At 47.2% G+C, this 10,000-nt stretch overlaps 1 long non-coding RNA gene and 1 other non-coding gene across 2 annotated transcripts in view; both read left to right on the plus strand.

Annotated features, from left to right (window-relative positions):
• Positions 1-1,865: 1,865 nt before the first annotated feature.
• LOC134473384 (U2 spliceosomal RNA) lies at positions 1,866-2,056 on the plus strand. Its single transcript, XR_010043636.1, has one exon. It is a non-coding gene; the product is annotated as a U2 spliceosomal RNA (small nuclear RNA).
• Positions 2,057-8,930: 6,874 nt separating this feature from the next.
• The window catches only part of LOC134473328 (uncharacterized), a 4,690-nt gene continuing 3,620 nt past the window's right edge, over positions 8,931-10,000 (plus strand). Inside the window, exon 1 of the long non-coding RNA XR_010043555.1 lies at positions 8,931-10,000. This exon is cut by the window's right edge and continues 2,822 nt beyond it. This is a non-coding gene — a long non-coding RNA (uncharacterized LOC134473328).

Genomic DNA, 10,000 nt, shown 5'->3' on the forward strand with positions numbered 1-10,000 from the left:
TAGGGGTTCTGAAGGGACTCACGAGGGAGCTTGTGGAAGGGCCCGGGCCCTTGTGGAAGACACAGAAGAACACGATCCCCGCCTTACATGGAGACTGTATATAGTTCAGTTGGTTCTTTGGTTTGGTTTTTAAAACTATGGGACGCTTCACTTGCGCAGGGGCCTGGCTGATGTCTGTATCATGCCAATTTTAGTATATGTGCTGCTGAACTGAGCGCTGTGTGTGTGTGTGTGTGTGTGTGTGTGTGTGTGTGTGTGTATCTGAGTGTATGTATATTTGGATGGATGGATGGATGCCTGGCTGGCTGGCTGGCTGGATGGATATGGATATGTATCCATGTGTTGGTTCTTTTTCTTTTCTGTCAGGATCTGGTCTATCCAGTGCTCACGCAGTGTCCCCTGCAGGGCCCGTGTGCCCGCCCTCGACTATCCTGTCTGGATAGTGCTCCGGTGTGTGTCCCAGACAGCCCAAAGACACCTGCCGCATTTTTGGTTTCCCCCTGGGGTCCCTGGAGGGTCTTGACTGGGCAGGCTGTCGGGGGCCTTCCCGACTCCATCTGAGGGCCACTGTGCTCCAAGCCTAAGAAAATGCTAACTCCTCTCTCGCTTATTCCTGGTACTCGACTCGACCCGTGCTCCCCAGTCTGCTCTGAAGCCACGAGACGCCAGGGGGTTTCGAGGGATTGCTTGGGTGGAAGTCTGGGCCTGGACCGTGATGCAGTTTAGCTGTGTCACCCTGGAAAACTGACTGGTCTCTCTGCGTTTCGGTCCACAGCGGGGGGTGGACAATAAGGGCACGTTTACACTTTTGAGTTAGCCACACTGAAAAAAAACATCCTCGTGTGGGACAAGGTCTCCTAACTTGCGTTCCATTTCCCGAGTGGGGTCCAACTTGGGAGCCGACCCTCCCGCCGCTTGAACCCCCGCCCCCACCCCCGAGTGCCGAGGGATGGCAGGAGGGCTACTCCGGAGGGTGTCCCTCTCCAAGGGACACTCCATCCCCGCCTTCCCCTTCCCCGGGGCCTTGACCTCGGGCTTCTTCCCAGGGCGTGCGCCCGCAGCCACCGGGTGTCCTGCCGCCTCTATCCAGCCAGATCTTCTGCCTCCACGCCCGCAGTCGAGACGGTGCCCCCCCCACCCCCACCCCCACCCCCAGGGGCTCTCTCCTCTGAGTCAGTCAGCGCACCGCGAGCGGGGAGGGGAGGACCGTCCTCGCTCGGTTCACCCGCTCCCCAGCCGGGCCCAGGAACGAAGGAGGCCCGGGATGAGCACACAGTTGGCGGCGCTAGTGGCGCCACGTGTCTCGCCACCCGCTTTCTCTGCGGGAAGGCCCGCACGCTGGCGCCGCCTGGCCACGCCCCCCCCCTGCAGCCTCCCCCCCACGTCGTCCCCTCCCGCGGCGAGCCCTCTGCACGCCTCCGGGGCCCCCCTGCCCGCCCCCGCCCCCCGCCACGTCCCGCCTCCTCCCGTCTCGCGGCGTCTGGTCGGCTGTCCTGACTGGGCGGGGACAGCAAGCAGGAAGCGGCTCCCAGCGCCCCGCCCCCCGCCGGTCAGGCGCAGAGCCGGTCGGGAGGGCGGGGTCGGCGGGCGCAGCCACGCCTCCTCGGGGAAGGAAGGGCGGGTCATGCAGATGAGCGGCGGGACCGAGTGCCGGGGACGCCGGGAGGGCGTAAGAGGGGCGAGAAGCTGGCCCGGAAAACTGCGTGAAATGAGAAGCGTGCACCCGAGTAGGACGAGTAGGACGGTGTGCGCATGGGTGTGCAGGAGCAAGAGGCCGAGAGAGGCGGAGTGAGGGTTGTTTTTGTCACCGGGCGTGAAATGTGGAGCGCGGGAGGACGGCAAGAAGTGCGGGGGAGCCGGGCGGCATCGCTTCTCGGCCTTTTGGCTAAGATCAAGTGTAGTATCTGTTCTTATCAGTTTAATATCTGATACGTCCTCTACCCGAGGACAATATATTAAATGGATTTTTGGAGCTGGGAGATGGAATAGGAGCTTGCTCCGTCCACTCCACGCATCGACCTGGTATTGCAGTACCTCCAGGAACGGTGCACCCCTCCCCGGGGAAACGACCGCCTGTGCAAAAGGAAGCCCTTGTGTCCGCTCGCCTTTGTATGCGAGGGTCGGCTCTGCTGTCACCGCCATCAGCAGCCATCAGCGCAGCATTGCTTCACCAGCCCTTGCCTGGTAGCTGGCTCGTTGCTGTTGAGTCGCGCGCTGGCTGTCTCTTTGGCCCTGCTTCACGCCCGCCTGGTGCCTGGTCTGCCTTGGCCTATTCTGTTTCTCTGCTTCTCTCTTGCTCTGCTTTCTCCTTGCACGCTTATCCTCACGGGCAGGGGCGGCGCCTTGCACGCTCGCCATGCTTTCTAGCCTGTGCTTTTGCTGCTTTCACGCCTGCTTCTCTCCTCTCCGGGACGTGCGGGGCTGCGTGTCTCTGTGGAAAACCACATCACCGCACGGGAGACAGCACGGTTCCAAAAGCCAAAGCCATCCTCAGCACGCGTCTTCCGCTTTCTGCGTGGCCCTTCGCGAACCTCTCTGCCTCAATCTAGCAGTCTCCTGTCTCCTTCCTTGACTTTTGCACAAGACCTCGCTCCCTGCCCTGTTTTGCATGCCCTGTCTTTCCAAAAACTCTTTTGGTTTGTAGTTTTCCATTTCAACTATCGGACGAACCACGCGCTCTTTGGGCTTGCGTGTCGGATGGATGGATGGATCGCACTTGCCGCTGTTATGGTGCAGCGTGCACCCCCGGGTTTCCCCTGCTGATGGCTCCTCGAGTTGATCCTGCGTGGCAACGTAGTGGCGCCATCGTGCACACACACATACCACGTTTGCCTCACCCAGTCAGTCGTCGGCCAGTGCACACGCGGCCTCTTTCCGTGACTCGGCTCTTGCCAATCGTGCTGCCGTGAACACGGGTACACGTGTATCACTGTACCGTGCTGGTGCTGTCTCTTTGGGGGAAAGAGAGGGGACAGACAGGTTGTATCAGAGGGAGAGACCCGGGGCGCGCCCGAGCGCCAAGGGCAGGTGCTCCTCCCGAGAAAGGAGGCCCTGTGACGTGAGATGTCCTTGGCTCCTTCGGCAAGGAGCCTAGAAAGCAGATAGCTGGGGTGGAGTGGAATTTCTGCCCCTGGTCTTTCCAGGCCTCCCCACACTGATTTCCCTACGTAGTGCCCCTACCACTCGAGCTTCTTCCCGCCCACCCACGAAGAACCGCAGACTTCTCCCTGCAGACTCACCCTCCGCCCTTGGCTGGCTGTGCTTTGATTGCCGGATGGGAGCCCTCCCTTCTGGAGGGAGGTGGACTCGGTACTCTTTTCATTGCTCTTGCTCTGCCGGCCAGAGCTGCTGAACACGTTTTCAGGGATCCAGCATTTGTCCTCCTCCTTCACGTGCCTATCTTACTATTTTCAGGATCCCCATGTTTCGATCGGGTCTTTTCTACTGTTGCTGGGAGTCCTCATGTTTTGAGTTCTTGATATATGCATACTTCCACGCTGGTGGCCAGACCGATCGTGTGTGTGTGTGTGTGTGTGTGTGTGTGTGTGTGCGTGCACGCGCGTGCGAGTGTGCCTGTGCGTGTGTGTTTGAGGGAGATATGGTGGTGGCTTCCTTTGAAGACCAAAGATGTTCACTAGCGTCTGAGTTGGTTTTCCTCAACTGAATCCTCCGCACTCGAGTCACGTGGCAGGGTTACCACTTGGCGATAAACGAAACGAGTGGGCTTGAGGTTGCAGTTTGGGCCCTGGAACTCTAAAAGGAACCCCTGCGCTGTTCTGGATATCTGCCTGAAGGATATTGGGAGGAAACGTGTTCCCATGGCGTGGACAGTTTCTTCACGGTTGGTCGCCTCTTCTACTGTGCAGAAGCTCTTCCACATGCTGTGACCCCGTCTGTTGATGTTTCTTGTTCCTTCCTGGCGTCGCCGCCATCGTCGTCGTCGTCGTCGTCCTCCCCCCCCCCTCTTTCTCCTGTCCCCCTTCTCCTCCTCCTCCTCTTTCTCCTCCTGATGGGGACTCACTCACTCTTAGCCGCATCAGGCCTCCAAGTCCCAGTGGTCCTCCCGCCCGCCCTGGCCTTCTGTAGCCTAGGGTGCGGGACTTTCGTGTTGCATTCCAGCTATTGGGTCTTTATATTTCTTTTTCTTTCTTTGTGTGTGTGTGTGTGTGTGTGTTTCTTTTGTATCGGTACCAGGGATTGAACTCAAGACCACAGCCACGCAAGGCAGGCGCTTATCCCGCAGAGCTAAATCCTCAGCCCCTGGCTATTAGTTCTTGACGATGTTGTTTCTTCTGCAGTTGGTGTTTCAGTCAAAGTGTCTTCTTGGCAGCTGCCTATTACAGCAGAGAACTGTATTCTTTCAGGAAAGCTGCTCGTGGCCTACAGCTGGGCTTTTGTAGAGACGGATGTTCCCCGCGAGCGAGGCATGGACTCACTTTGACAAACTATCCCCTTGTTTTTTCTTGAGCCTCCAGTGTCATGTCTGGGTGCATACCATGATAGCAGGTCCTTACAAAGAAACTCCACGGGCTGAGGATTTAGCTCTGGCATAAGCCCCTGCCTTTCAAGCAAGCAGTCGTGAGTTCGATTCCCGGTATGGATAAAAAAGAAAAAGACAAAAACAAAAAAAAAGGTAACAAAGAAAGTCTGGTGTCACGAGTGTCTAGTACACTCTGGATCCCGGGAAGAGGCTCACACACACACACACCAGATCGGGACACGAGGGGTGCAGCGCACAGAGAAGAAGCAGCAGAGAGAAACAGCAATTGCAACTGCACACTAAGTCTTTATTCCAGGGATCCTATATAGTAAAACCAGGTCAGCTCACAGAGTAAAGGCAATTATCTTGAAAAAGCACTCTTTGTTACAAGATTTGTGACCAACTACAATGTTTATCTCTACTCTCTAAGTTAAACAAGCAAAAACAGTTCTTCTAACCACACTAACCCAGGAGGAATCCAATTAGCCCAAGAATGCACTACATTAGCTCAAGAATGCTCTTAATTATGTTTGTTCTTTCTAGCCACCTGAAGGTCAGCCACCTCCTCATGACTCTGCAAACAAAGCCAAGTCACACAGTATGAGTTAGAGGAGGGAACTTGTTCCCACACTGGGGTCGGGCCTTCCGTCTCTGTCCTGCATACCGGGGGCTATTGTTTATTGCAGGTCACGAGGGGGCCAGAGCCTCAGAGTAACTCTTCATCCTCCACAGTCTGGCATGATACAATGTGTTAGATAACAATTAATACATGAGGATGTATTTTGTTGCCAATCTGTCTTTCCTATCAATAAAGATCCATAAAGATCATAAACAGATGTCTTTACTCTTATATACCTCTCCCTCTGTAACACTACTTATTTTTCCTCCCCCAACTCACTGCAGATGTCTATTTTGCAGCTATCCTGCACGAATAGGCAAGCTAGCTTCCATCAAGTTTGTTGTACTCTCCCAGCCCTGTCATTTATAATAAGTTTAGAAATAGGAGAATTGTGGCCTCTACCTGACCATGTAATGTTAGATCCGGCTTCTGAGGTAATTGTATTGTTAGTACAGCCGGAAACGTAAATATCACACCAATCTTGACTTTTACCATAAGTAAACTTCTGGTACACAAGTGTATAAAGAAATAATTCAAATTGTGTATAATCCTCCCATGGTATGTGTTTCTGCAAGATTTCCAACAGCCCAGATCACCTTCCTTGAAATTAGGAGCACGAGCTACTGGAATATGGATAGGAATGTTAGGTTTGAATTCTCTAACAAGGTTACCACCTGAAGGAATGGAAATCAGTAAGGCAATAGAAATCAGTAAGGCAAAGCTTTCTTTTGACAGCTTTATCTTCCAAACCTGATTTACAGCAAACATACATAGGTTAGAGTCTTGCCATAGATGAGTTGCACATAAAGGAGGATATACAAAATGAGAGGTAATGTTTACTTTAGCTCATTCTTGTAGATGCTTAAAAATATGGGGGCCTGGCAGAACAGTAAATGTAGGATTTTTGCTTTCTGTAGCATGGAAAATTTCTGGTGACTTGTTCATACAAGTTAAGGGTCTGAATAGAGGTATATTAGGTAGGTAAGCCTGGTACTCCTGTCTCTGAACAAAGGGAATCAAAGGAATAATGTTGTAGTTGTTAGGATAACAAACACTGTAAGGAAAAAACTGTCAGGTGATTGAACCAAACCTTGGCTGTTAATTAGATGGCAAGTTCCATGAATGGTCTGCAGCAGGGCCTTCCAAGACAGTAGGCGATGCGCTGTCTGGTTCATTGCTCGAGATCTTGACACATCCTGCAGGTGGGTGAGATTCTGGCCTGCAACAGCTCTGATGATCATAATGTCTGCCAATAATCTGTGGAAATAGAATATTCTGGGTCCCAATTTAAAAGTGATACCAGACTACTCCAGACACCTGATTGGAGGTTATGCCAAGGTACAGGGTGCAATGACTTCATAGAATGGTCAGATTTTTGTCCCCAGTGTATCACATCTATCAGCAAATCAAAATCAATGGTAGAGTTCAAAAATTTAAAGCATTTGTAGTAAAATCTAAGTAGATTTGAGGAGAATTTTGACCCTGTATGCCCCCTTGTTTTTGTTTGATTGACATTTTAATTTAAAATGAGTACACTCAATTATTGCCTGAACTTTGAGATTATAGGGTATCCTTGTGAAGTGCTTCATATTGCAGTTATCAGGAAAACACTGAAAAGGTTTGGTAATATAACTAGGACCAATGTTCAATTTCATTGTTAATGATACCCTTAAGTTAGCAAAAACTGATACACAATGAGGTATGACTGCATGTTTATTGTGTTTACTTGAATGACAGGTAGCATGGGAGCTATCTATAGAGGCACAAATACATTTAAGTGTGTTATTACTTATGAGGTAGAACAGGTTAGCTGTAAAATCTCTGTGATTATAACTCTGTTAGGGACAGGCCCAGAAATATGTTTATAGGTAAAATACAATAACACAATTTGTCCCACCTGTGCTATGGTAATTTTAAATGTCTTTAATAAAGGTTTGGAAATATAATGAAAAAATGTATAGGTTTGTCTTGAATTATTAAAAATGGAAGCCAGATTTTACTAAATCATCTGTATTATAATCACCAAATGATAGTGAATTTGGGGGATTAAAATAGGTTATAATAAGACCAGTAAGGAATGGAGCAGTTGTAATGAATATATCCCATAGTACTTTTAAAATTACTAGTAATAGTGTGGGCTTGAATTAACAACCTTGGTGTTGTTTATTTAAAGATGTTAATAAGATCTCCAACCATTTTTATGTATAAGTCTCAAAGGTTTTTATCATACATCCAACTTTACTTTATGTTGGTTAACAAGTGATGTTGCTATGCCTGTCTGTCTATGAAGGCCAACATAAGATAGCTGCTGTAACTGAGGAGAGCCTGAACCTAGCAATGCCAGAGAGGCAGGACTCAGCAACCAAATCTGCCCCCATGATTGGCTGTTTACTACGGTGACATCAGTTCTCATCCCCAGCCATACAGTAAGAGCTTTATCAATGAATTTATGCGTACTTGAATGAAGTGACAAATCCTGGGAAAAACAAGGTTTATTGCTTAAAGGTTTGTTTTTAACAGTTTCATTTACATTGTCAAAGGCAGGAGTGGCAAGTTTTTGTGTGGGGTTTTTTTTGTTGTTGTTTGGGTTTTTTTGTCTTTTTCCTTTTTATCGGTACCGGGGATCGAACTCACGATGGCCTGCTTGCAAGGCAGGCGCTTATGCCGCTGAGCTAAATCCCCAGCCCCAGGATAAAACTATCTTAATCGGGTTTGAATTATTGGAGTATCGGCTCAGAGGCCTCTTACTCTTATTGAGGCATTTTGTTTTGGCACGTGATTTAGTTTTTTGTAGGAGTGTGCTGTTTTTATGAAATTTAGATTTACAATGTTTTTTCAAGTGAAACCCTTTCATACAACGTGAACATAGGGTACGTGGTAAATCAGGGTTTGGTTTGTGACTAACCTGTGTATCTATAGGTGCTACTGTCTTTCGAATATCAGGGCAATGCCTCTGGATATGACCCTGTTTGCCACAATTAAAGCATGTAATAACATTTAATCTATCAGTGAGATGTTGGGTATAACCTGTGCTATAAGCACAGAAGTATGAGTGGGAGATCTAACATTTTGGCACGTTTGAATGTAAGTGGATAACTCTTTAGTGTGTAAGACTGATATCAGTGCTCTCTTACAGTCTTCATTGGCATTGTCATATGCTAATTGACAAAGGATAATTTTAGCGGCCTCTTTATGAGAGATGTCTATGTATTGCTTTTTGTAGTCTAGCTATAAACTGTGTGTAAGTCTCTGTAGGGCCTTGTAAAATCCAGGTAAATGATTTATTAGGTGTACCATCCTCTGGGATGGAAAGCCATGCACGATGTAGCAGTTCTTTACATTGCATGAAAAGAAGAGACAGGGCACGTGCCTGGCTTTTTACATCAGCATATTTGCTTGTACCAGATAGCATTTCTAGTGTTATAACCTGAATGCTTTTATGTTCACTGTTTTGGTTACTCTTTGCTTGTTTTGAAATCAGTGTCCTTAATTGTAATTTGAAATGTAAGAATTGTGCCGGTAAAAGACATGTGTGAGCTACATGTGTGGGTCACGTTGCCTGGCACCATTTGAAAACCTTGAATTACGTTGTCTAAACGTCTTATAGTATAAGGACCTTGAACCCATTATCGAGGACACTCTGTTGAGCTATTTGAGGAGCAGGAAATTAAAAGCAGTGTGTGTCCCAAGTTTTCTCCTGGGATTATCTGGATTATTGTTTTTAGATCCTGGAAAACACATAGCCTGAGCACAAATCATGTCACGGTTCCTGGGTTTTTTTTTTTTTTTTTTTTTTTTTTTTTTTTTTTTTTTTTTTGTGAATGGGAAAGCCGGAAGTGTGCTGTGATGTGTCTGTACAGCAGCCGCCTCTGAGTTGGGTGTGGCTAGTGAAGTCGCATATGTACACACTTTGGAAATATTTTGTGCTTTTTGACGAATATCTTTGTGAATATCTTGTAACAATGAACTCACTTGATTGCATTTTTAAAAATTTTATTGAAAGAAAGACTAAACAAAACAGAAAATGGGTAGAAATAATATATATGTTCAAAGAAAAAATAAACAGTAAGAAATCACTAGTTGATGTTTACATACTGTCCTCTTACAAATAGTTGTTCAAGATACAAAAGTGGAACATATAAATTGGGAATTCAAACAGCGAGACTGCAAACAGTTCTGTTCAACAATCCAACAAAACTTAGTAATATGGTTATCAATCCTATACACTTAAACATACATGCAGTTATCCATATCTTCATTTATGTTGAGATTAAACTAAAGCAGGCTAAAATCATTCTGAACAAAGAATGAGAGTATTGCTGGATTTCACATCATGACACTCCAGGATCAGTATTATGTACTGTAGTGTCTTTAAAATTTTTTTTATTTAAAGAAAGACTAAACAAAACAGAAAACAGGTAATAATAATACATACTTTCAAAGAAAAAAAGAAATCACTAGTTGATGATTACAGATTGTCCTCTTATGAATAGTTACTCAAGATACTAAAGTGGAGCATATAAAGTGGGGATTCAAACAGTGAGACTGCAATCAGTTCTGTTCAACTGGTTGAACAGAAAAACTTAGAAATGTGGTTATCAATCCTATGCACTTAAACATACATGCTGTTATCCATATCTTCAATTATTTTGAGATTGAACAAACCCAAGCAGGCTAATATCACTCTGAACAAAGAATAATAGTATTGCTGGGTTTTGCATTATGACACTCCAGCATCAGCACTGGGTACTTTAGTGTCTCTCTCTCTCTCTTTTTTTTTTTTTTGTCTTTTTATTTTTTATCGGTACCGGGGATCGAACTCATGACTGTCTGCTTGAAAAGCAGGTGCTTATGCCGCTGAGCTAAATCCCCAGCACTTTAGTGTCTCTTTTTCTTCAAAG

This window comes from Cavia porcellus, unplaced genomic scaffold, assembly GCF_034190915.1.
Source record: "Cavia porcellus strain 051 isolate PalLab524CR breed Dunkin Hartley unplaced genomic scaffold, mCavPor4.1 scaffold_26, whole genome shotgun sequence".
Lineage (NCBI taxonomy): Eukaryota > Metazoa > Chordata > Mammalia > Rodentia > Caviidae > Cavia > Cavia porcellus.